This window comes from Pongo abelii, chromosome 20, assembly GCF_028885655.2.
Source record: "Pongo abelii isolate AG06213 chromosome 20, NHGRI_mPonAbe1-v2.0_pri, whole genome shotgun sequence".
Taxonomy (NCBI): domain Eukaryota; kingdom Metazoa; phylum Chordata; class Mammalia; order Primates; family Hominidae; genus Pongo; species Pongo abelii.
This window is the reverse complement of record NC_072005.2, coordinates 16,483,835-16,511,110: the sequence shown is the minus strand read 5'-3', so window position 1 is coordinate 16,511,110 and position 27,276 is coordinate 16,483,835. Positions and strand designations below refer to the sequence as shown.

The following is a 27,276-nucleotide window of genomic DNA, read 5'->3' as shown; positions in this document are numbered from 1 at the left end:
ATTTGGCCAGGTTGGTCTCGAACTCCTGACCTCAGATGATTTGCCTGCCTCGGCCTCCCAAAGTGCTGGGATTACAGGCATGAGCCACCACGTGTAATTTATTTATTTATTTATTTATTTATAGACAGTGTCTTGCTCTGTCACCCAGGCTGGAGTACAGTATAATTTGTTATTTATTTATGTAGAGACAGCGTCTTGCTCTGTCACCCAGGCTGGAGTACAGTGTAATTTATTATTTATTTATGTAGAGACAGTGTCTTGCTCTGTCACCCAGGCTGGAGTACAGTGGCATGATCACAACTTACTGCAGTCTTGATCTCCTGGCCTCAAGCAGTTATCTCACCCCAGGCTCCCAAAGTGCTGGGACTGCAGGCATGAGCCACTGTGTCCGGCAAAGCCATCACTTTGATCAGCCCTGTTGGACTCCCTGACATGCTCTGCCCACCAGAGAAGGCCGGCACGCTCCCCTCCCCATAATGTCATTGTACTCCAGCCTGGGCGACAGAGTGAGACCCTATTAAAAAAAAAAAAAAATTGGCCGGGCACAGTGGGTCATGCCTGTAATCCCAGCACTTTGGGAGGCTGAGGCGGGTGGATCACCTGAGGTCAGGAGTTCGAGACCAGCCTGGCCAATATGGTGAAACCCTATCTCTAAAAATTAGCCAGGTGTAGTGGTAGGCACCTGTAGTCCCAGCTACTCAGGAGGCTGAGACAGGAGAATCGCTTGAACCTGGGAGGCGGAGGTTGAAATGAGCCGAGGTCACGCCACTGCACTCCAGCCTGGGCAACAGAGCGAGACTCCATCTCAAAAAAAAAAAAAAGCGTCAGAGGAATGCAAACAAATCCTTACACACACACACACACACACACACACTCACAATAGCCCCAAAGGGGAAGCAAATCAAGTGTCCATTAACAGGCAAACGATCAACACAATGTGGTCCATCCACAATATGGAATATTATTCAGTCATGAAAAGGAAGCACTGACCCATGCTTCAGCGTGGATGAACCCCGAAAACATGATGCTGAGAGAAGCCAGACACAAAGGCCACATAGTGTGAGATTCCATCTGTGTGAAATGCCCAGAACAGGCAACTCCATACAGCCAGGAAGCAGATGGCTTCCTGTGTCTTCTGTGTTCAGCAGAATTGGTGCCTGGAGCAGGAATGGGTCCATTTTGATGGGGAGAGCGGGGAGGCCCAGGGCCAGGGGGACAGTGGTTGAGTTTGAGCCCCACATTCTGGGCTCCTGGGGAGCTCTTTTTGTGGGAGCAGCCTTCTGACTTGCCTTGTAATTTCAGTGGTTCAGCCTGATGCCCTTCAGCCTCATAATTGGGGTGGAAAATCGTAATGATGTTATTAAGCAATTATATCATTATATATTATTAATAATGACAGCTATCAAGATGAGAAACTCTTCATGTAAGAGGTAAATCTTACACAGAAGGGGTAAGTCACAGAAGGACTCCATTTAACATGCTTGAAGTGTATTTGTAAAATTCCACATCTTTTAGGTGACTGGGTGTTTCTGGGTGCCTGTAACAATTTCCTTGGAAAATGGAGTGTAAATATCTTCTCTTTCCATTTGTTTTGCATTTTCATTTTTTTAAAAATTGAGGTGGAATTCACATAACATAAAGTTAGCCATTTTTAAATTTTATTTTTTGAGGCAGAATCTCACTCTGCCACCCAGGCCCAAGTGCAGTGGCATGATCTTGGCTCACTGCAACCTCCGTCTCCCGGGTTCAAGTGATTCTCCTGCTTCAGCCTCCCGAGTAGCTGGGATTACAGGTGCCTGCAACTACACCTGGCTAATTTTTGGATTTTTAGTAGAGACGGGGTTTCATCATGTTGGCCAGGCTGGTCTCGAACTCCTGACCTCAGGTGATTCACCCGCCTCAGCCTCCCAAAGTGTTGGGATTACAGGCATGAGCCACTTTGCCAAGCTTATTTTATTTTATATTTTTAGAGATGGGGGGTCTTGCCTCTTTCCCAGACTGGAATGCAGTGGTGTGGTCATGGCTCACTGCAGCCTCGACCTCCCAGGCTCAAGCGATCCTCCCACCTCAGCCTTCTAAGTAGCTGGGACTACAGGCGCGTGCCACTATGCCTGGCTAATTTTTAAATGTTTTGTAGAGATGGGTCTCACCATGTTGCCCAGACTGGTCTCAAACTCCTGGGCTCAAGTGATCCTCCCACCTTTGCCTCCCAAAGTTCTGGGATTACAGAGGTGAGCCACCACGCCCGGCCAAAGTTAGCCATTTTTAAATGTACAATTTAGTGGCATTTAGCACATTCACAGTGTTGTGCAGCCACTACCTCTGACTAGTCCCAGGACATCTTCATCCCCACAAAAGGAGACCCTGTCCCCATCAGCAGTCACTCCCCATTCCCCTTCCCCAGTCCCTGGCAACCACCCATCTGCTTCCTGGCTGTATGGAGTTGCCTGTTCTGGGCATTTCACACAGATGGAATCTCACACTATGTGGCCTTTGTGTCTGGCTTCTCTCAGCATCATGTTTTCGGGGTTCATCCACGCTGAAGCATGGGTCAGTGCTTCCTTCTTTTTCATGGCTGAATAATATTCCATGTTGTGGATGGACCACATTGTGTTGATCGTTTGCCTGTTAATGGACACTTGATTTGCTTCCCCTTTGGGGCTATTGTGAGTGTGTATGTGTGTGTGTGTGTGTGTGTGTAAGGATTTGTTTGCATTCTTCTGACACTTTTTTTTTTTTTTTTGAGATGGAGTCTCGCTCTGTTGCCCAGGCTGGAGTGCAGTGGCGTGACCTCGGCTCATTTCAACCTCCGCCTCCCAGGTTCAAGCGATTCTCCTGTCTCAGCCTCCTGAGTAGCTGGGACTACGATCCACCTGCCACCTTGGGAGTCACCTTAGCCCCCTGTCCCTCCCCTCCTTCAAGGTCCCCAGAAGGAACTCACCCTGTCAGCCTTCGACTTGGGACCTCCAGGACTGTGAGAGAACACGTTTCCATTGTTGGAAGCCACTGTGAACCCTGAAAATTTGAGACAGTTCTCAGCTAATTTAGAAAGTTTATTTTGCGGCCGGGCATGGTGGCTCACGCCTGTAATCCCAGCACTTTGGGAGGCCAAGGCGGGCGGATCACCTGAGGTCAGGAGTTCAAGACCAGCCTGACCAACATGGTGAAACCCCATTTCTACTAAAAATACAAAAATTAGCCGGGCATGGTGGCAGGCGCCTGTCATCCCAGCTACTCGGGAGGCTGAGGCAGAAGAATCACTTGAACCCAAGGGCCACAGGTTGCAGTGAGCCGAGATCGTGCCACTGCACTCCAGCCTGGGTGACAGACAGAGACTCCATTTCAAAAAAAAAAAAAAAGAAAAGAAAGTTTATTTTGCCAAGGTTGGGGTTGCCCACCCATGACACAGACTCAGGAAGTCCTGATGACATGTGTCCAAGGTGGTCGGGGCACAGCTTAGTCTTAGACATTTAGGGAGACAGGAGACATCAATCAATATATGTAAGAAGTTCATTGGTTCAGTGTTGAAAGGCAGGACAACTCGAAGCAAAGGCAGAAAGACTTGAAGCCGGAAGGGAGCTTCCAGGTCACAGGTTTCTTAATAGCAACCCCAGGGAACTCGCTGGTGGGAGGGGGCAGTGGGGGCATCTGTGCACATCCACACCAGGGCTGGGTGTGGTGGGGGATGCAGGCGTGAGTCTGGCTCGATGCCCATCAGGTTCCCAGGCCGGGAAGAGAGCCAGGGGAGTCCAAAACCAGCCTGGGTGGAGCAAGATTTATGCTGTGGGGGAGGTGCAATTACCATCATCATCATTATTATTAAGACCCATTAGCAGCTTCTGTAAAATGAGCTCATTATCCCCCCTCCACTCCAGCCTGTGTTTCCCACCCCAGTTAATGGAGCCCCCACCACCCAGGTGCCAGATCCAGAACCGGGTGCTAACCCTGGACCCCACCCCCAGCCCACTGGGTCCTTTCTACCGCCTAGACTAGAGTTTTGGGCTGAAACACAGGACCCCCCACTTAAATGTAAATTTCTGATAAAGGCCAGGTGCAGTGGCTCATGCCTGGAATCCCAGCACTCTGGGAGGCCAAGGCGAGTGGATCGCTTGAGCCCAGGAGTTTGAGACCAGTCTGAAGCACAGCAAGACCTTATCTCAACAATTTTTTTTTTTTTTTTTTTTGATACAGAGTCTCTGTCGCCGAGATTGGAGTGAAGTGGTGCAATCTCGACTCACTGCAACCTCCACCTCCGAGGTTCAAGTGATTCTCCTGCCTCAGCCTCCCGAGTAGCTGGGAGTATAGGCGCCCACCACCATGCCCAGCTAATTTTTGTATTTTTAGTAGAGACGGGGTGGGGTTTTACCATGCTGGCCGGGCTGTTCTCGAACTCCTGACCTCAGGTGATGCATCTACCTCGGCCTCTAAAGTGTTAAAACTACAGGCGTGAGCCCTGCGCCTAGCCACAAAAAATTTTTTAAAAATTATCTGGGAGGCCGGGCATGGTGGCTCATGCCTGTAATCCGAGCACTTTGGGAGGCTGAGGCAGGTGGATTGCCTGAGGTCAGGAGTTCGAAACCAGCCCGACCAACATGGTGAGTCCCCATATCTACTAAAAATACAAAAATTAGCTGGGCGTCGTGGAATCTGCCTGTAATCCCAGCTACTAGGGAGACTGAGGCAGGACAATCATTTGAACCCGGGAGGTGGAGGTTGCGGTGAGCCAAGATCGTGCCATTGCACTCCAGCCTGGGCAACAAAAGCAAAACTCCATCTCAAAAAAAGAAAATAAAAAATTATCCGGGCATGGTGGCTCATGCCTCTGGTCCCAGCTACTCAGCAGGATTGCTTGAGCCCAGGAGGTCAAGGCTGCAACAAGCCATGGTCACACCACTGCACTCCAGCCTAGCCTAGGAACAGAGTGAGGCCCTGTCTAAAAAATAATCATAAATAAATAAATTTCAGATAGGGAAGGAATTTTTTATTACGTATGGGTAAGGTCCAATATTGCTGCTTGTGTCTCCCCTTCTTAGCTTACTTTTTTTTTTTTTTTTTTTTTTTTGAGACAGGGTCTCACGCTGTTGCCCAGGCTGTAACCTTGACCTCCTGGGCTCAAACGATCCTCCCATTGCGACCCCTCAAGTAGCTGGGACTACGGGTACATGCCATCACTCCCGGCTAATTTTTGTAGAGATGTGATTTTGCCGTGTGGCCCAGGCTGGACTCACACTCCTGAGCTCAAGGAGTCCTCCTGCCTTGGCCTCCCAAAGCGTTGGGATTACAGGTGTGAGCCACTGCACCTGGCCTGAGTTATAAAATAAACGTCTTACAAATGTTTTATTTTGGAATCAATTTAATGGCAGAAAAGTTGCAAAGAGGCTATGCAGCACTCCCGTATGCCCTTCCACCAGCTTCCCCTGATGTTGACATCTTTCCCTACCTCAGTACATTTGGTGAAACTAAGAAATTAATGCTGGGACAATGATGCTATCAACTAAACTCCAGACATTCTATGTGGATGCCACCAGTGTTCCCACAAATGTCCTCCCTCTCTTCCAGGATCCTTCACCTTATTTAGCCCCCGTTCCTCCCTGATCTCCTCTGGTCTGTGATGGTTTCTTAGTCTTTCCTTGTTTTTCATGACCTCAGCAGTGTTCTTTCTCGTTTTTTTTTTTTTTTTCTTTTTTTTTTTTTTAGACAGAGTTTTGCTCTTGTTGCCCAGGCTGCAGTGCAGTGGCGCAATCTCAGCGCATTGCAACCTCCATCTCCTGGGTTCAACCGATTCTCCCGCCTCAGCCTCCTGAGTAGCTGGGATTACAGGCATCCACAACCACACTTGGCTAATTTTTGTGTTTTTAGTAGAGATGGGGTTTCACTGTGTTGGCCAGGCTGGTCTCGAATTCCTGACCTCCAGTGATCTGCCTGCCTCAGCCTCCCAAAGTACTGGGATTACAGATGTGAGCCATTGTGCCTGGCCAATTTTGTTTTGTTTTTTTTTTTAGACAGGGTCTCACTCTGTTGCTCAGGGTGAAGTACAGTAACTTGATCGCAGCTCACTGCAGCCTCAAGCTCCTGGGCTCATGTGATTTTTCCACCTCAGCCTCCTTAGTAGCAGGGACCATAGGTGTGTGCCATATGCTTGGGTATTTTTTTAAACTTTTTGTGGAGATGGGGTCTTGCTATGTTGTCCAGGCTGGTCTTGAATTCCTGGACTCAAGTGATCCTCCTGCCTTGGCCTCCTGAAGTGCTGGGATTACAGGTGTAAGAGACTTTGTCAGTCTTTTTTTTTCTGTCTGAGATGGAGTTTTGCTCTTCTTGCCCAGGCTGGAATGCAGTGGCACCATCTCAGCTCACTGCAACCTCTGCCTCTGCCTCTTGGGCTCAAGTGATTCTCATGCCTCAGCCTCCTGAGTAGCTGGGATTACAGGCGCCCACCACCATACCCACCTACTTTTTTGTGTGTTTTAGTAGAGAGGGGGATTCATCTGTTGGTCAGGCTGGTCTTGAACTCCTGCCCTCCTCAGGTGATCAACCTGCCTTAGCCTCCCAAAGTTCTGGGATTATAGGCATGAGCCACCATGCCTGGCTGACTTTGGCAGTCTTAAAGAGTGCTGGCCAGTGCCCCCCAGGGCATCCAAGTGTACCCCAATCTGTGTTTGACATTTTCTTATGGTTAGATGGGAATTGTGGGGTTTGGGGAAGAAGACGGGAACATGCCCTCCTCAGCACGTCATATCGGGGATGCCCAGTGTTCCCATCCATACCCCCAGTCGTGCCAATACTGTGCATTATGGCTGGGGCACCAAACAAATGCTCCCCAAGTGTCTTCCCTCCCCAAGTATCTTCAAGAACTGGAAGGAGTTCCAGTTCCTCAGAGCCAGACACAATAACATATCCCAGACACTGGCCACTTGGCTGGAGGCCGAATTTTAATGGGAGGAAATGGACATAGAAGAATATTGCCAGCTGCAGAACCTAGAGCCCCTACATGGTTCTCCTATCTTCTCCCCAGTTTCCCAGTGTGGATGCTTTACAGCCTCAAACAAGGTGGAAAACAGGCATCTGCCTGCGTGTGTTTCTCTAACTTGCCGCCTGAAGACTGTCAACTGACCTATTTTAAAATTATTTAGGCCACGCGTGGTGGCTCACACCTGTAATCCCAGCACTTTGGGAGCACCAGGCAGGCAGATCACCTGAGGTCAGGAGTTCGAGACCAGACTGGCCAACATGGTGAAACCCCGTCTCTACTAAAAATACAAAAATTAGCCGGGCGTGGTGGCGCACACCTGTAATCCCAGCTACTCTGGAGGCTGAGGCAGAAGAATCACTTGAACCGGGGAGGCAGAGGTTGCAGTGAGCCAAGACTGTGCCACTGCACTCCAGCCTGGGGGACAGAGCCAGACTGTCTAAACAAAACAAAACAAAACGGCGGTAGGGGGTAAGCGGCATGAGATGAGAAATGGACTCTTCAGGGGCTGGTAAGCAGGATTTCCCAACCTCAGCACTTGAGGCTGGATTATCTGTGTGGCAGAGGCCATCCCGTGCATCGTAGCATCCCTGGCCTGCACCCACCAGATACTATTAGATTGGTGCAAAAGTCATTGCCGTTCTTGCCATTACTTATTTTTTATTTTTTTTTTTCGAGACAGAATCTCATGCCATCGCCCAGGCTGCAGTGCAGTGCTGCAGTCTCGGCTCACTGCAACCTCCGCCTCCTGGGTTCAAGTAATTCTCCTGCCTCAGCCTCCCCAGTGGCTGAGATGACAGGTGTGCGGCATCATGCTTGGCTGATTTTTGTACTTTTTTTTTTTTTTTTTTTTTGAGATGGAGTCTTGCTCTGTTGCCCAGGCTGGAGTGCAGTGGCGTGATCTCCGCTTACTGCAAGCTCCGCCCCCCAGGTTCATGCCATTCTCCTGCCTCAGCCTCTGGAGTAGCTGAGACTATAGGCGCCCGCCACCATACCTGGCTAATTTTTTTTGTATTTTTAGTAGAGACGGGGTTTCACAGTGTTCGCCAGGATGGTCTCGATCTCCTGACCTAGTGATCCACCTGCCTCGGCCTCCCAAAGTGCTGGGATTACAGGCGTGAGCCACCGCGCCCGGCCATGATTTTTGTATTTTTAGTAGGGACAGGGTTTCACCATATTGGCCAGGCTGGTCTAGAACTCCTGACCTCAGGTGATCCACCCGCCTCGGCCTCCCAAAGTGCTGGGATTACAGGCGTGAGCCACCGCACCTGGCCCTTGCCGTTACTTTTAATGGCAAAACCCACAATTAATAGCATCCCCCCGACCCGCCTCCCCGAGTCATGAGGACCAAAAACGTCTCTAGACATTGCCAAGCTTTCTCAGGTGTGAACCTGTGTCTAACCATAAGAGGCCAGGCTGTACTTCAGAGCTGTGACTTGCATTTCTAGGAAACCCTGGGGGCTGTATTGGGTGTTCGACACCCTCCCCGACCCCAGCCCTGGGATGGAAACCTCTCTCCGTGTCACTGGTTCTGCATGGGGTATGTTGGACATTTGCAATTTGAGAAGTAAAGTCCCAGCTCCCCTGACCCAGAGAAGTCTGTCCCTGAGTGATCTGCGCTGCATACCCGAAATAATGGCTGATGACCCACAGAAGGCCTGTCACACGCGGTGTTCAGAACAAGAGAAAACACAGGAACAGTGGGAAAATGCAGCCTGACTCATGCCGGCCGGCCGTGCAAGGAGCGCCAAGGCCTGACTCACGGCCCACGATGTCACACCTGTGCCTGCGTCCCAGCAATGGCGCCCCTGTGGGAAAATATTGGCTAAACCCCTAGCAATCAAGCTGGGAGGGCCCCGTGCCTGCACAAGCCTGTGGCGAGAAGGGGCATGGGGCCCACGACAGCCTTGTGCACGGTGAGCCCCGGGCTGTTTGCAGGAGGAAGGCTGACTCAGCTGAGAAGTGTGGAGACCCACAGAGACCCCTGGAGAAGGGGAGTTTCAGAGGCTTCCCATTGTTTTTTTTTTTTTTTTTTAATTGAGGCAGCCTGTCTGTCGCCCAGGCTGGAGTACAGTGGCATCATTTTGGCTTACTGCAACCTCTGCCTCCTGCGTTCAAGGGATTCTCTTGTCTCAGCCTCCTGAGTAGCTGAGATTACAGGCATAGGACACCATGCCTGGCTAATTTTTATATTTTTAGTAGAGATAGGTTTTCACTGTGTTGGCCAGGCTGGTCTCGAACTCCTGACTTCAGGTGATCCACCTGCCTCGGCCTCCCAAAGTGCTGGGCTTAGAGGTGTTGTGAGCCACTGAGCCTGGCTTTATTTTTTTATTTTTTGAGATGGAGTTTCATTCTTGTTGCCCAGGCTGGAGTGCAGTGGCGCGATCTTGGCTCACTGCAACCTCTGCCTCCCGGGTTCAAGCGATTCTCCTGCCTCAGCCTCCCGAGTAGCTGGGAGTGCCTGCCACCACATCCAGCTAGTTTTTTTGTATTTTTAGTGGAGACAGGGTTTCACTATGTTGGCCAGGCTGGTCTCGAACTCCTGACCTTAGGCGATCCGCTCGCCTCAGCCTCGCAAAATGCTGGGATTACAGGCATAAGTGGCCGTGCTCAGCATTTTTTTTTTTTTTTTTTAGATGGAGTCTCCCCTCTCTCTGTTGCCCAGGCTGAAGGGCAATGGCGTGATCTGGTTCAGTGCAACCTCGGCCTCCTAGGCTCAAGCAATCCTCCCACCTCAGCCTCCCGAGTAGTTGGGAATACAGGTGTGCACCACCACACCTGGCTAATTTTATTGGTATTTTTTGTAGAGATGGGGTTTTGGGATTACAGGCTTAAGCCCAAGAGTTTGAGACTAGTTGCCCAAATAACTAGTACCCAGCCTGTATGCATTCATTTTTGTTTTAAACAACAAAAAAATTAAGGTGAGCTGGGCTCAGTGGCTCACGCCTGTTATCCCAGTATTTTGGGAGAGGGAGGCAGGGGAATCACTTGAACACCAGGAGTTAGGGACCAGCCTGGGCAGCATAGAGTGCCCTCTGCCCACCCCACCAAAAAATAAAAATAAATTAGCTAGGTGTGGTTGCTCACACCTGTAGTCCCAGCTACTTGGGGGGCTGAGGCGGGAGATCCAGGCTGCAGTGAGCTGTGATGCCACTGTATACATCCCCTGTGATGGCATGTGTAATATACAAAGGGGGACAGGATGATCACACCTCCAATGTCACCGGGGTGTGTACACGCCCCTGTAATACCAGTCATAATATACAGGGGGGACAGGATGATAGTATCCCCAATATTGTGGGGGGCATGTACACCTCCCTGTAATACCAGTCATAATATAGATGGGGGGACAGGATGATAGTACCTTCAATATTGCAGGGGGCGTGTACACCCCCCTGTAATACCGGTCATAATATACAGGGGGGACAGGATGATAGTATCCCTAATATCGCAGGGGGCGTGTACACCCCCCTGTAATACCAGTCATAATATACAGGGGGAGACAGGACGATAGTACCCCCAATATCGCAGGGGGCATGTACACCCCCTGTAATACTAGTCATATTATACAGGGGGGACATGACGATAGTACCCCCAATATTGCAGGGGGCATGTACACCCCTCTGTGATACCAGTTATTATATCCAGGGGAGGACAGGATGATAGTTCTCCCAATATTGTAGGGGATGCGTACACCCTCAAGTGATATTGTGCATCATATCAAAGGGGGGACAGAATGATGGTACCCCCAATGTTACAGGGAGTGTGTACACCCCACTGTGGTATCGCACATAATATTAATAATTAGCAACCACACCTAGCTAATTTATTTTTATTTTTTGGTTTGGTGGGCAGAGGGCACTCCATGTTGCCCTGGTTGGTCCTGAACTCCTGGACTTCAAATGATTCCCTTGCCTCCACCTCCCAAAATACTGGGATTACAGGTGTGAGCCACTGAGCCCAGGAAGTGACAAGATGATAGTACCCTCAATATCGCAGGGGGTGTGTAGGGTGTGTACACTTCCCCGTGATACCATGTGTAATATTGAGGGGGGGACTGAATATTATGAACAATATCACAGGGGGGTGGACACTCCCCACGATATTGGGAGTAATATCATTCTTCTCTCCTCCCCGGAGATTACGAACCATATCACAGGGTGTCCTGTATGGTACAGTGCCACTGTGCTCCAGCCCAGGCAACATAGTGAGACCCTGTCTCTAAAACAAAACAAAGACAACCCCCTGAATGGTAAAATAACATATATAACATTTATTAAAATTCATCTTAACCTTTTTTTTTTTTTTTTTGAGTCAGAGTCTCACTCTGTCGCCCAGGCTGGAGTGCAATGGAGTGATCTCGACTCACTGTAACCTCCGCCTCCTGGGTTCAAGTGAGTCTCGTCCCTCAGCCTCCCGAGTAGCTGGGATTACAGGTGTGCACCACCATGCCTGGCTAATTTTTGTATTTTTTTGTAGAGACGGGGTTTTGCCATGTTGCCCAGGCTGGTCTTGAACTCCTGGCCTCGAGCAATCCACCCCCCTGCCCCACTTGGCCTCCCAAAGTGTTGGGATTACAGGCGTGAGCACCTGGCCTCATCTTAACCCTTTTTAAGTGTACAATTCAGTGGCATTAAGTTTATTCATGATGTTACGTAACCATTGCCACTTTTTATTTTTTGAGACAGGATCTCACTCTGTCACCCAGGCTGGAGTGCAGTGGTGCAATCTCGGCTCACTGCAGCCTCGACCCTCCCAGGCTCCAGTGATCCTCCCACCTCAGCCTCCTGAGTAGCAGGGACTACAAGCATGTATCACCACCTGCCTAATTTTTAAATTTCTTGTAGAGACGGGGTTTCACCGTGCTGCCCAGGCTGGTCTTGAACTCGTGGGCTCAAGCGATCTGTGTAATATTCCACTGTATGGCTACACTATACAACGCTTTGGTTGTTTTCACTTGCCATCACAGTTTTTTGTTTTTTTTTTAATTAAAAATTTTAAGGGCTGGGCATGGTGGCTCACACCCGTAATCCCAGAACTTTGGAAGGCCAAGGTGGGCAGATCACCTGAGATCGGGAGTTTGAGACCAGCCTGCCCAACATGGAGAAACCCTGTCTCTACTAAAAATACAAAATTAGCTGGGCATGGTGGTGCATGCCTGTAATCCCAGCTACTCGAGAGGCTGAGGCAGGTGAATTGCTTGAACCTGGGAGGTGGAGGTTGCAGTGAGCCAAGATTGCACACGCCATTGCACTCTAGTCTGGGCAACAAGAGTGAAACTCCGTCTCAAAAAAAAATTAAATTGTGGTTAAATATACATAACATAAAATTTGCCATTAGACTCAGGAGCGAAATTGATAGTTGAGAAAAAAATTATCTTTAGATCCTCTTTCAAAGCACTCTCCTGATTAGGTTAGGCCCACCCAAGGTAAGCTCCCATTTGATGAACTCAAAATCAAATTATTTTGGACCTTAATTATATTGGTAAGGTTTTTTCACCTTTGCCTTAAAATGTCACCTTATCAAGGAAGTGACACCCTCACTGACTCACTAGTCACACCCAGACTTACGGGATTATAGCAGGTGTATACGCAGACTGCCTGGAATCTTGGGAGCCTCTTAGAGTTCTGCCTACACTGAATCCAGCCTCATTCCCTGCCCCTGGTTGGTTTTGGGCCAAGATGAGAGGATTGCTCAGGTGACCAGTGGGTGGAATTGGGTGGGGGTGAGGAGGCTGTGGTCCTGTCTCTCCCTTTCTCCTCGTCAGGGGCAACACGCTGCTCTTTCCTTCCAAATAGAGACAACAGGCCGGGCGTGGTGGCTCACGCCTGTAATCCCAGCACTTCGGGAGGCCAGGGTGGGCGGCTCACAAGGTCAGAAGACCAGCCCGGCCAACATAGTGAAACCCTGTCTATACTAAAAATACAAAAATTAGTCGGCCATGGTGGTGGGCGCCTGTAGTCCCAGCTACTTGGGAGTCTGAGGCAGGAGAATCGCCTGAACTGGGGAGGCAGAGGTTGCAGTGGGCTGAGATCGCGCCACTGCACTCCAGCCTGGGTGACAGAGTGAGACTCCGACACACACACACACACACACACACACACACACACACACACCCCCATTCATGGTGAAGGTGAAAAGCAATTTGTCCTGGGTGACAGAGTGAGACTCCGACACACACACACACACACACACACACACACACACACACACACACACACACACACACACACACACACACACACACACACACACACACACACACACACACACACACACACCATTCATGGTGAAGGTGAAAAGCAATTTGTCTTCCAGGCTGGGATATTTGATGCCCCGAATGAGTGAGGCTCTCTGGGACAGAATGAAAGAATCACATTCACGTTGAAAGTCTTCTGTCCCCATGCACAAGGAAGGGTATGTCTGTGCACTTTTGAGGACTTTCAGAGATGATTGGCCATTGGCTTTTGTCCTCACTGGGTTCAAAGAGGACCATTTGGAAAGGTTTTACAAAGCGCTGGCTGCCCAGCTGCCCGGGCCATTTACCAGGCTTGTCGATCTGTTGCCACAAAGGGCTTTGCCCCAGACAATCCGATGGCTTTGTCTTGTGACTCACTGTGTCCCAGGCACCAAGAGGCCGTGTACAAAAGGTGGGGTGGCCGTCCAGAGAGGCAGCTCCCAGACACACCTTGGCCTGGTGGGTACTGAGTCACCAGCGAAGCCAGCAGGCAGTGGGGACCATCACCACCTTCAAGGGGCGGGGTGGGTTCCCACGAGGTTTTACAGCTCCCTTTGGGGACAAACCTGGCTGCTGAGATGTATCCCATTTTGTCCCAGCTTGGGGACCTCGGGCAAGTCACGGAGGCTGCATTTTCTATTCTTTTTCTTTTTTTTTTGAGATGAAGTTTCGCTCTTATTGCCCAGGCTAGAGTGCAATAGTGCCATCTCGGCTCACCGCAACCTCCGCCTCCTGGGTTCAAGCGATTCTCCTGCTTCAGCCTCCTGAGTAGCTGGGATTACAGGCATGCGCCACCACACCTGGCTAATTTTGTAATTTTAGTAGAGATGGCGTTTCTCCATGTTGGTCAGGCTGGTCTCGAACTCCTGACCTCAGGTGATCCACCTGCCTCAGCCTCCCAAAGTGTTGGGATTACAGGCATGAGCCACTGCGCCTGGCTGGAGGCTGCATTTTCACACCTGCTCATCCTGGACTGGGAGGTGGCCCTGTGAACACTGGTCCAATCGAATCACGCGCCGGGACCTCTTTCCACCACCATCCACTCCTCCTTGATCTTTGAGACCAGAGCAGAGCCTTGTCCCTGATCTGTGGACTCCCTCTGCTCACCCTGCTGCACAGCCAGAGTCAGAACTGATTGGTTTTTCTTTCCAGACACAGCAGGGGTTCTCGGGGGCACGGAGCTTCTGGGATTCCAACCACCTGCCTGGATCGACCGTGGCTGGAAGTTTCTACAGCAGCATCTTGCTTGGTTTGCATCTCCTCCATCTGGCCTCCTGGTCCAGAGTGGCGGGGGTCTCTGTCCTCGTTGCCTTTTTAGGGTCTGGCATGGAACAGGTGCTCAATAAATGCCTGTTTGATCTTTTCTTTTTTTAATTTAGGACAGAGTCTCACTCTGTTGCCCACGCTGGAGTGCAGTGGCGCGATCTCAGCTCACTGCAACCTCCACCTCCCAGGTTCAAGAAATTCTCAGCCAGGCGCGGTGGCTCACGCCTGTAATCCCAGCATTTTGGGAGGCCGAGGCAGGCGGATCACGAGGTCAGGAGATCGAGACCATCCTGGCCAACACAGTGAAACCCCATCTCTACTAAAAATACAAAAAATTAGCCAGGCGTGGTGGTGAGCACCTGTAGTCCCAGCTACATGGGAGGCTGAGGCAGGAGAATCGCTTGAACCCAGGAGGCAGAGGCTGCAGTGAGCCGAGATCGTGCCATTGCACTCTAGCCTGGGCAACAGAGAGAGGCTCTGTCTCAAAAAAAAAAAAAAAAGAAAAAGAAAGAAATCTCCCACCTCACCCCTTCAAGTAGCTTGGACTACAGGCATGCGCCACCATGCCCAGCTAATTTTTTGTATTTTTGGTAGAGATGGGGTTTCACTATGTTGTCCAGGCTGGTCTCCAACTCCTGGGTTCAAGTGATCCACCGGCCTTTGCCTCCCAAAGTGGTTGGATTACAGGCGTGAGCCACCACGCCCAGCCTTGATCTTTTCAAATGAAGATAGAACTGCATGCAGCACAGCGTGATAATCTAGAGTGTACACGCTGGATTTTGCTGGCATGATCAATTCCCCGGATCCAGACACAGGAATGTCTAGCGCCTGCAAAGGCTCCCTCTCTGAGTGACTCCAAGCTCTGTCGCTGGAGAGGAGTTTTGCCTAATTTCCCTAAAGTGGAATCACAGTGATGCTCCTCCTCCCCCTCTCCCTCCCCCTCCTCCTTTTTTTTTTTTTTTTTTTGAGTTGGGGTCTCACTCCTCTCGCCCAAGCAGGAGTGCAGTTGGTGCAATCACAACTCATTGCAGCCTCGACCTCCTGGGCTCAAGTGATCCTCCTGCCCTACTTTTAAATTTTTTGTAGAGACAGGTCTCACTGTGTTGCCCAGGCTACTCTTGAACTCCTGGGCCCAGGAGATCCTCCTACCTCAGCCTCCCAAAATGCTGGGATTACAGGTGTGAGCCACCATAGCTGGCCCGTTTTCATTGTTCAGCGTCACGTCCACTCAGTTCTTTCATGTTCTGCATGTAGTCGGTGCTTGTTCTTGTTCTTTTTCTTTTCCTTTTCTTTCTTTTTTTTTTTTTTTTTGAGACAGAGTTTCCCTCTTTGCCCAGGCTGGAGTGCAGTGGTGCGATCTTGGCTCATTGCAACGTCTGCCTCCTGGCTTCAAGCGATTCTCCGGCCTCAGCCTCCTGAGTACCTGGGATTACAGGCACTCGCCACCACGCCTGGCTAATTTTTGTATTTTTAGTAGAGACGGGGTTTCGCCATGTTGGCCAGGCTGGTCTCGAACTTTTGACTTCAAGTAATCCGCCCACCTCGGCCTCCCAAAGTGCTGGGATTACAGGCATGAGCCACTGCGCCCGGCCAAGGGACAGGGATCTTTAAGGGAAATCCCACGGCAGCAGACAGATTTCACTTTAGGCTTTCTCTGTGTGGTTTATCCCTGAATCACATTCCACCTCCTCTCTCTGCACTTTGGGTTTTGTTTTCTGCAAAATGGGAGAAGACATTAGGGACCAAATGGAGCCCCCAAGGGCCCTAGGAGTGTGGAGGAGATGCTGCTAGAAAGTGTCTACATTCCTGTTGAGGCTTGGTGTGGTGGCTCACACCTGTCATCTCAGCACTTTGGAAGGCCGAGGTGGGAGGATCACTTAAGGCCAGGCGTTCTAGCCCAGCCTGGGCAACATAGCAAAACCCCTCCCCCCATCTCTACAAAAACTTAAAAAATAAAAAAACAAAACTTAGCTGAGCTGGATGGCATGTGCCTACTTAGGAGGCCGAGGGTGGGAGGATCCCTTGAGCCTGGGGGGTTGAGGCTGCAGTGAGTTATGACTGCACCACTGCACTCCAGCCTGGGTGACGGAGCAAGACCTTGTCTCTAAAAAAATAAACACACAAGCAAGCAAATAAATAAATAAAATCCTGGCGCACCACCAATGACCCGAGGGTGCGCCAGGGTCTCAGGCTGGAGGAATCTATTCCACAGGACCTCTGTGATGCTTTACGAGAACCTGGCCTTGCCAACATATTTCAAATACGCAGTTGGCCTCCCAGCTGCGGTCCACATCGCCCTTATCACTTTCATGGGGGAGTCGGGGATTCTTGCCAAAGACTGACTTTCCCTTCTCACGACTTTATTGCTACTCAGAGCCTCTGCAGCTGGGGAGGCCCGTCTAGTTGTTTCCAGGGGCTGATTGCATAAACTCTGTGTAACGTAAGCCCTGTGTCGATTTTTGGAAAACTCCCTTTTTTTCTCCCTGCCTTTAGAAGATTTTTCCAGTGTCACCCAAACACCCGGCCACGGGAGGGGGTGGAGAGGTTGCTGTTTACAATTCTAGGTCAGAACAGTTTGTCTGAATTTCAGGGTGAGATGTGTGTGAGCGCCTTCGATTGTGGAAAAACAAATGTAATTTGAGGGGAAAAAAAAAGAAGAGGGAAAATGAAACGGAAAACAACTGCTTGCTGAGTGGGAACTTTGAGGCGCGGCCCGGATGGTATGATTTCTGACGACTCGAGAAGGAATGTTCTGGAATATTTTGGGAGTATTTTTGTGCTTCTGGCAGGCTGACAGCTTGTGCCCCCCACCCCCCACTCCCACCTCCAACCCCGCACTCCACGTCACTCCAGTCATTCTGGACAAGCTCCCAAGACAAACGGCTTCTCTTCTTTCCATGGGTTGCAGACATATGTCCCCAAGCACTTAAAAATAGCCGCCCGTTTACTGCAGACCTGACTTTAAACAATCAGGTTTTTCTTAAGATGTAAAAAACTTTTCCACTGAAAGGGCAGTTTTTGAAACTATGTGTAGTGAGAGGGAGTTTTCCTTCTTCTTTTTTTTTTTTTTTTCCTTTCCTCAGGAATAAATGTGAAGGTCTTGAGTCTAAAATGGCCAGCTTGGCTGGGCGCAGTGGGATGACTCATCCCCATCATCCCAGCACTTTGGGAGGCCGAAGCAGGAGGATCGCTTGAGCTCAAGAGTTTGAGACCAGCTTGACCAACATGGTGAAACTCTGTCTCTACTAAAAATACAAAAATTAGCCGGACGTGGTGGTGGGCGCCTGTAATCCCAGCTACTTGGGAGGCTGAGGCATGAGAATCGCTTGAACCCGGGAGGCAGAGGTTACAGTGAGCCAAGATTGCGCCACTGCACTCCCGCCTGGGCAACAGAGCAAGACTCTGTCTCAAATAATAATAATAACAACAAATAAATAAATAAATACATATAATAAATAAATAAAATGGCCAGCTTGGCCAGACGCAGGGGCTCACACCTGTAATCCCAGCACTTTGGGAGGCCAAGGCAGGAGGATTGCTTGAGCCCAGGGGTTCAAGAGCAGCCTGGGCAACATAGTGAGAATTTGTCTCTACTAAAAATAATAATAACAAAAGTCAATCGATCAATGAAATGGCCAGCTGTGTTTTTGCGGGCTCATGCTCACACGTGTGTGTGTGTGTGTGTGTGTGTTTGAGAGTTTGTGGAGCATCAGGCTGAGACAGGGGAGAAGAAAACTGTTTATTGAAAACCCACTATATGCCAGGCCCTGCATGGATCCTCCTTAGTTTTTGGGACTCAGAGAGCCAGTAATATTTCCACCACTCTATAGTGATGTGTTGGAGGAGGGAAACTGAGGCACGGTTGATCCTTGGCTGAGCCACAATTTAAACTGATTTCACAGGCTTTGATCTGGACTCAGGATTGCTCCCCTGTGTGAGCTTCAGAGGGGTTCATGGATCCCCTGAAACTAAACGTAAGTTGCAGGCACTTTATCTACAAAGAAAAGTATCTACAGCTTACACCCCACAGAGCCCAGAGCATCAAAAAGATACAAAATCAAGCTGGGCACGGGGGCTCATGTCTGTACTCCCAGTGTTTTGGGAAGCCAAGATGAGAGGATTACTTGAGACCAGGAGTTCAAGGTCAGCCTGGGCAACATAGCAGGATCCCATCTCTACAAAAATGAAAAAAAAAAAAAAAAAAAAAAGCTAAGTGTGGTGGGATGCACCTGTAATCCCAGCTACTCAGGAGGCTGAAGGCGGAGGATCACGTGAGCCCAGAGGTTCGAGGCTGCAGTGAGCTACAATTGCATCACTGTACTCCAGCCTGGGCAACAGAATGAGACCCTGTCTCTTAAAAAAAAAAAAAAAAAAAATCACTTCCCCCACAAAAGTTTTTTAGAGAACAACAGCCTAGAGCTTGGTCGAGTTGGTTCTCTTTTCTCAGCCTCAGTTTTATCATCTGAGAAATGGGTTGTCTCTCCCGGTACATGCTGGATATGGGATCCTCTGTCCCTCCTAACATTCAAAAACATAGAGTGTGGCCGGACGTGGTGGCTTATGCCTGTAATCCAGCACTTTGGGAGGCCGAGGCGAGCAGATCACCTGAGCTCAGACGTTCGAGACCAGCCTGGCCAACATGGTGAAAACCCATCTCTACTAAAAATATAAAAATTAGCTGGGCGTGGTGGCATGTGTCTGTAATCCCAGCTACTTGGGAGGCTGAGGTAGGAGAATCGCTTGAACCCGGGAGGTGGAGGTTGCAGTGAGCCAAGATCGCAGCGCTATCCTCCAGCCTGGGCGACAGAGTGAGACTCTGTCTCAAAAAAAAGAAAAAAAAAAAAAAAAGGCTATTTTTTTGTGGGCTCTTAAGCATTCCAGGGCTCTGGGCCTTGTATGTGTGATGGATCAGTGGGCCCTGGACAAAGCATCCCTGGGGGAACAGAACAGCGATGGATGGCAGGGGTTTCCTCACTTAGAATCCTCTGACATCCCCCAGGCATCCTGTGTTGGGCCCGGAGCCGGGTTCTGGGAAAAATTGAGGGGGAGAAATGTTACCTGCTCTGGCTGACTTACCCCTGGCAGGGTTGCTTCCAGCTGCACCGACTCTGTTTGAATACGAGGAAGCGTGAATCAGACCTCGGTGGCCCAGGAGGCAGGGCTGAGGGAGGCGTGTTTTCATAGAGTGGTGATTCTATGCTCACCCCATGCTCACTAGCCTTTCCGGCGGCCTGGGGGTGGGGACCAATTTAGATCATGTGTCATCTGATGAAAGTGGACCCTCAAAGACTTCCCAGGTTCTGAACCAATTCTTTGTCACCAGACTTGTCTTGGGGAATGGTGGAGAATTGGAGACATCTACTTGGTGGATTGAGTCCCAGCAGGTGGGCAACATAGCGAGAGCTCATCTCTACAAAAAAATACAAAAATTAGCTAGGCATGAGAGCATGCACCTGTGGTTCCAGCTACCTAGGAGGCTGAGGTGGGAGGATTGCTTGAACCCAGGAGGTCGAGGCTGCAGTGAGCCCAGATCACCACCATTGCACTCCAGCCTGGGTGACAGGCTGGATGGGTGGATGGGTGACTTGGGGTCTGAAATACCTAGCATCAGCCAGGCGCGGTGGCTCACACCTGTAATCCCAGCATTTTAGGAGGCCGAGGTGGGCGGATCACGAGGTCAGGAGACCAAGACCTTCCTGGCTAACATGGTGAAACCCCATCTCTACTAAAAATACAAAAAATTAGCCAGGCATGGTGGCACATGCCTGGAGTTCCAGCTACTCGGGAGGCTGAGGAAGGAGAATCGCTTGAACCTAGGAGGCGGAAGTTGCAGTGTGCCAAGATCGCACCACTGCACTCCAGCCTGGGTGACAGAGCAAGACTCTGTCTCAAAAGAAACAAACAAACAAACAGAAAACCTAGCATCCCCTTCAATTTCTGCCTGGCTGTGAGAACCAACTGTTACAAAGGCTGCTTATCAGGTTTCACAAGTAAAATGCAGGACACTCCATTAAATTGGAATTTCAGATAAACAACAAGTTTTTTTTTTAGTATAAGTATATCTCGAATAGTGCATGGAATGGGTATACTTATACTAAAAAAAAGGAATTCATTGTTTATCTGATGCTCGCGTTTGAGTAGGGCGTCCTGTGTTTAATCCGTCAACCCTACCTGGGTTGGGGGTGGGGTAAGGGAACAATGATTTTCACTTGAGCTGCCAGGCCACAGCTGGGGCCTTTTCTGATGTCATCTCCTTACATTGTCACCACGGCTGATGTACAGATGAAGAAGGTGAGGAAAGACCTGGTGCAGTTTGAGGATTGTTCCTGGGGGCCGCCATCAGGGAGCTGGGGGAGCTGTGGACAGCAGGTGTGTCCGAGGGAGTGTAGATAATTCAGCCTTAATTCTGCCAGGGCCAAAATCAGGAGGGTTCCTCAAAAAGTGAAACAGAATACAAAAATTAGCCAGGAGTGGTGGCATGCACTTGTAGTCCCAGCTACTCGGGCGTCTGAGGCGGGAAGATGGCTTGAACCCAGGAGGTTGAAGCTGCAGTGAGCCATGATTGCACCACTGAGCTCCAGCATGGGTGACAGAGCAAGACCCTGTCTCAAAAAAAAGAAAAAAGTGCAACATAGAATTACCTTATAACATATCACGGCTGGGCGCAGTGGCTCGTGCCTGTGATCTCAGCACTTTGGGAGGCTGAGGCGGTTGGATTGCTTGAGGTTAAGAGTTCAAGACCAGCCTGGACGACACAATGAAATTCCATCTCTCCTAAAAATACAAAAAAATTAGCCGGGTGTGATAGTGTGCACCTGTAGTCCCAGCTACTCGGGAGGCTGAGGCAGGAGAATTGCTTGAACCCAGGAGGCAGAGGTTGCAGTGAGCCAAGATTGCACTACTGCACTCCAGCCTGGGCAACAGAGTAAGACTCCATCTCAAAAAAATAAAATAAAATAAATAACAAAGTAAAAAAATTACCATATACCATAGCAGCTCCACCCTGAAGTGGTATATACTCATACTCAAAGGATTTTGGTATTCTTTGGTGTATTCTTGGGGAATATCCCCAAAAGAATTGAAGGTGGGTGTTCACACAAAGATGTGTGCATGCATGTTCACAGCAGCACTGTTCACAACAGCCAAAAGGTGGAAACAACTTAGGTGTCTGTCAACAGATGAACAGATACACAAAACGTGGTCCATCCATGCAGTGGAATATTATGCAGCTGTGAAAAGGAATGAAGCACTGCTCCACGCTACAACGTGGATGAACTCCAAAAATATGAGTGAGAGAAGCCAGACACAAAAGGCCACATGGTGTATGATTTCATTGATATGAAATGCCCAGAACAGGCAAATCTGTAGAGACAGGAAGCAGATTAGTGGCTGCCCGGGATGGGGGAAGGGAAATGGGGAGTGACTGCTGATGGGGACAGGGTTTTTTTTTCTTTTTTCTTTTTTTTGAGACAGAGTCTTGCTCTGTTGCCCAGGCTGGAATGCAGTGGCGCAATCTCAGCTCACTGCAACCTCCGCCTCCTGAGTTCAAGAGATTCTCCTGCCTCAGCTTCCTGAGTAGCTGGGATTACAGGCACCCGTCACCACACCCGGCTAATTTTTTTTGTATTTTTAGTAGAGACAGGGTTTCACCATGTTGGTCAGGCTGATCTCAAACTCCTGACCTCGTGATCCACCCGCCTCGGCCTCTCAAAGTGCTAGGATTACAGGCATGAGCCACCATGCCCCGCTGGGACAGGGTTTCTTTTTGGACTAATGGAATGCTCTGAAGTAGATACTAGTGGTGGTTGCACAACCTTGTGAACGTGCTAAATGCCACCAAATTGCACACTTTACGATGGTTAAATTTTATGTTACATGTATTTTACCACAATTTTAAAAAGGTTGGGCGTGGTGGCTCACACCTGTAATCCCAGCACTTTGGGAGGCCAAGGCAGGTGGCTCACTTGAGGTCAGGAGTTTGAGACTAGCCTGGCCAACATGGTGAAATCTCGTCTCTACTAAAAATATAAAAATTAGCTGGGCATGGTGGCATGTGCCTGTAGTCCCAGCTCCTCGGGAGGCTGAGGCAGGAGAATCGCGTGAACCTGGAAGGCAGAGGTTGCAGTGAGCCGAGATTGCACCACTGGACTCCAGCCTGGGTGACAGAGTGAGGCTCCGTCTCCAAAGAAAAAAAAAGCCAGGTTCAGGCAGCCTCCCCTGTTGGCCTGGTTGCAAGACTGCCCCTCTCTAAGCCTGCGTTCCTCTGTAAGGTGGGGTAGGGGCAGTGCCTGCCCTCAGCACAGGGATGTCCCCAGAGCATCAGCAGGTGTGCTCTTGGCCGTGGGCTGCTGCTTATTGAGACCAACCCCCTGGGAATTCATGGTCACCCAGGACGGCTTGGCAGGAGCTCCAAGTCCCTTCCCAGAGAGGTCTGGACATCTGCTTATTTAATTAAGAAAATCTAATTGCAAAGAGCGCACAGCCTTCTTCTGAAAGCTTTGAATGAGACCAGAAGTCGGGGTCTCCCTGCTGGGACGTGGAGACTGGGGGGGCGGCTCTGAACACACAGAGTGCCTTGGAGTTGGAGGGTCGACTGGGGGACGGGGAGCCACTCAGTCTGCAGTCTTTTCCCCATGAAAGGAATGGAGGCCGCAGGGCCACCCTTCTTGTTCTTGGGGTATGGGGTGCTCCCCCTGCCCAGACACAGCTGCAGAAACACACTGTATACCCTGGGAGAGATGTGGAGGGTCAGAGAGAGTCAGAGACAGAGAAGATAAAGAGAGACAGAGGGGGAGAGACGGAGACAGGAAAAGAGACAGAGGGAGAGAGATATAGAGAGAGAAACAGAGACACAGAGAGAAAGAGCAAGAGATAGAGAAAGAGGGGGAGAGACAGAGAGAGGAGTGAAGAGAGTCAGACACAGAGAGAGAAGGGGGAGAGACTCACACCGGAGAGGCTCACGCGAGAAAGACAGATACAGAGACACACAGAGAGACAGAGAAAAAGAAAGTCAGAGACAGAGAGAGAAACACACACAGAGAGAGACAGAGAGACAGAAAAGAGTCACAGACCCAGAGAGAGAGAGAGAGAGAGAGACTCAGAGAGCGAGAGACCCAGAGAGTGAGAGACCCCCACACACAGAGAGACACACAGAGAGAGGGAGGGACAGAGAACAGGATGGAGAGAGGCAGGCAGGGCAGGACCCTGGGACTGGTTGATGGAATTCCACCTCCTGCGACTTTGGAACAAAAGCCCCCTATGAAGTGAAAGCCACCATTGGACAGATGAGGAAACTGAGGCCCGAGGTCCCTGCCTCCACACCCCATGGCCCAGGGCTGCAGACACTGCTCCCCACAGAGACCCCAGCCACCGGCCACAGCACTTGGCCTCTCCAACACCCCCATCCTCTCTCCCCTCAAGTCCCCCGCTGCTGCTGGCCCATAACAACTCCCCTTTGGCCAGTTAAAAATAGCCCACGTCAGAGCCCATGGAGGACGCTGGTGACTCCCGAAAGGGGCTTCAGAGCCAAGTCGGCCTCGATCTGCAGGCCGCAGTCAGGGACGGCGCTAATTGTGGCAACAAGCAGCGTACAAAGGCGCCCTTCAGGGGAGCTGGCACTGCGGGCTCAGATTTCTGGAGAGCAAACATGTCTTTCATTTCCCCGAGCCCCACCGGGGCTCTGCCCTAACGACAGAAGAACACGCCTCCCTGGAAGGGAACAGGATCTTGTTTTGGGGGGCAGGGAGCCCCAGCGCCCCTGTGAACAGCAGCAAGCCAGCCATCGGCACCTAGGACAGTCCCCAGCATGCCCGGAGCAGCCCCTGATATAATGCCAGTCGGGAAGCTTTCTTTCCTGTTCAGTTTGGTGAAAGCCCTTGTGTAAGGTTGGTGCAAATGTAATTGCTTAAAAGTCATGGCAAAAACCGCAATTATGTTTGCACCAACCTATCAAAGTGATGCTCTCTCTTCCTTAGATGTTTAGGGGAAATTTACCAGGGACACCATCCAGACCTGGAGTTTTCTTTGTAGAAAGGCTTTTGTTTGTTTAGAGACAGGGTTTCACTCTGTCACCCAGGCTGGAGTGCAGTGGCACAATCATAGCTCACTGCAGCCTTGACCTCCTGGGCTCAAGTAATCCTCCCACCTCAGCCTCCCAAGTAGTTGGGACCACCCCACCATGCCTGGCTAATTTTTAAATGTTTTTGTAGAGACGGGGTCTCACTGTGTTGCCCAGGCTGGTCTCAAACTCCCGAGCTCAAGTGAGTCTCCCACCTCAGTCTCCCAAAGTGCTGAGATTATAGGCACAAGCCACCAAGCCCAGCTAATTTTTATATTTTTTGTAGAGACGGGATCTTGCTATGTTGCCCAGGCTAGTCTTGAACTCCTGGCCTCATGCGATCCTCCTGCCTTGGGCTCTCAAAGTGCTGGGATTACAGGCACCCACCACAATGCCTGGCCTGTAGGAAGTTCTTTTTACAACGATGTTGATTTATTCCATAGATACAGGGATATTCGGGTGATCTATTTCTCCTCCTCCTCCTTCTCCTCCTTCTTCCTCCTCCTCCTCCTCCTCCTCTTCTTCTTCTTTCTACTTTCTTCTTCTTTTTTCTTCTTCCTCTTCTTCTTCTTCTTTCTACTTTCTTCTTCTTCCTCTTCTTCCCCTTATTCCTCCTCTTCTTCCCCTTCCCCTTCTCTTTCTTCTTCTTTCTTTTCTGTTTTTTTGAGACAGAGTCTCACTCTGTTGTCCAGGCTGGAGTACAATGGCGCGATCTCAGCTCACTGCAACCTCCACCTCCGGGGTTCAAGCAATTGTCCTGCCTCAGCCTCCTGAGTAGCTGGGATTACAGTGGCCGCCACCATGCCCAGCTAATTTTTGTTTTTTAGTAAAGACGGGGTTTCACCACGTTGGCCAGCCTGGTCGCAAACTCCTGACCTCAGGTGATCCGCCTGCCTTGGCCTTCCAAAGTGCTGGGATTACAGGCGTGAGCCATCGCGCCCGGCTGATCTATTTCTTCTTAAGTAAGCTTTGGTAATTTGTGTCTTTCAAGGAATGTGTCCATTTCATCCCTGTCACTGGATATTTTGGCATCGAGATGTTTCTAACGTGTCCTTGTGATCCTTTTTGTATGTGTTGAATCTGTTGTGGGGTCACCCAGGCTTGAAAGCCTCAAACCCTGGCATTGACCCCAGACAGGCTTTTGCTCTTCTTGCTGTCTGGGCAGCTGTTCCGACGGCAATGACAACTCTAAAAATCTGCTTGTGGCCAGGCGCAGTGGCTCATGCCTGTAATCCCAGGAGTTTGGGAGGCGGAGATGGGGGGATCTCTTGAGCCCAGGAGTTCGAGACCAGCCAGGGCAATATAGTGATACCTTGTCTTAACTGAAATTCAAAAGAAAACTAGCCAGGCGTGGTGGCGTGCATCTGTGGTCCCAGACACTTGGGAGGCTGAGGAGGGAGGATCGCTTGAGCTGGGAGGTTGAGGCTGCAGAGAGCCGTGATCTTGCCACTGCACTCCAGCCTGGGTGACAGAGTGAGACCCGTCTCAAAACAAAACAAAACAAAACAAAATCTGCTTATGAAAGGGCAGACATCCATCTACCAGGTCACACCCTCCTAACTCCCAAAGCTTAACTTCTGTGTTTAGTGCTTACAAAAGCATAGAAGCTATTGTTAGTTCCATTCTACAGATGGAGAAACTGAGTCCCAGCGTTAGGTGGCAGAGCTGGGATTTGAACCCTGGCTGCCAGCGCCCCCCAGCCTGGGTGCGCTACATCGTCACTGCCAGGCACAGCCAAAATCACGGCCCAACCTATCTGGGTGGGGGCGGGGGGCAGGGATTCCTCTACCCTGACAGCAGCTTGAGGTTACGTTCTTTGCTGGAGAAAAGCGTTTTGAAACAGAAACGCCCACGGTGTCCCTGACGCTGAGTTCTGGAAGTGAGGCCGACTTAGGGCTCTGAACTTGGCTGGTGTCTTCCCCAGCCAGGGGCCCAGAGGCGGGGGTTTGGCCTTCCCGAGGCCCCAAACCACCTGCTCGGCCCTGCGTCCAGCCGGCCGGCGCCCGAGTGAGCGAGCAAGGGGACCCTCCGCTGTCTTTATATACTGGAGTTATTTTTAACCATCGCCTCCCAGAACATTACGGAGCTTCCTCTCTCCAACACGCAGGAAACCCTACTTGGCTGTGCTTCCTGCTAACACGAGGCCCTGCGATTGCTGAGAACAACAGCCCCGAGACTGCGCGGCTCCGGGGGGAAAAAAACCTGGCCCCCTTTCAAGCCTTGACAGAAAACCTTTCAGAGCCCTGAACTCCCACCAGCCCGAGGACGGCTCCGATAGCGGTGACAAATGAGCCGGGACTGTGCCCAGGGCTCCCAGGCTGGGAGGGGACCCCAGCTCCCTTGTTCCTTCCTAAGGTCGGAAAAAAAAAGTGCGTGTCCCTTCCCCCACCACAGAGGAACAGAGAAATGTTTGCATTGGTGGATTTTTAAATACTTCTGTTTATTTTTATTAAAGTGCAATTCACCTGAAATTAACCACTTTAAAAGTAGTGGCATTTTATACATGCAGTGTTGTGCAACCGCCACCTCTACCTAGTTCCATAATATTTTCATCACCTTAAAGGGAGACCCTGTCCCCATTAGCAGTCACTTCCCATTTCTCCACCCCCAGTCCCTGGCAAACACCAATCTGTTTTCTGGCCCTATGGATTTGCCTCTGTGGGCATCTCACATAGACAGGATTGTACAATATGTGGCCTTTTCTGTCTGGTTTCTTTTACTCTAGGTAATATTTTCTTTTTTTTCTTT

At 50.3% G+C, this 27,276-nt stretch overlaps 1 long non-coding RNA gene across 1 annotated transcript in view; it reads left to right on the top strand.

The window, feature by feature from the left end:
* The window catches only part of LOC129051897 (uncharacterized), a 38,642-nt gene extending 11,641 nt beyond the window's left edge, over window positions 1-27,001 (top strand). The window contains exon 3 of the long non-coding RNA XR_008516430.1: window positions 26,636-27,001. This is a non-coding gene — a long non-coding RNA (uncharacterized LOC129051897). The remainder of the gene's footprint in view (window positions 1-26,635) is intronic.
* The last annotated feature ends 275 nt before the right edge of the window (window positions 27,002-27,276 follow it).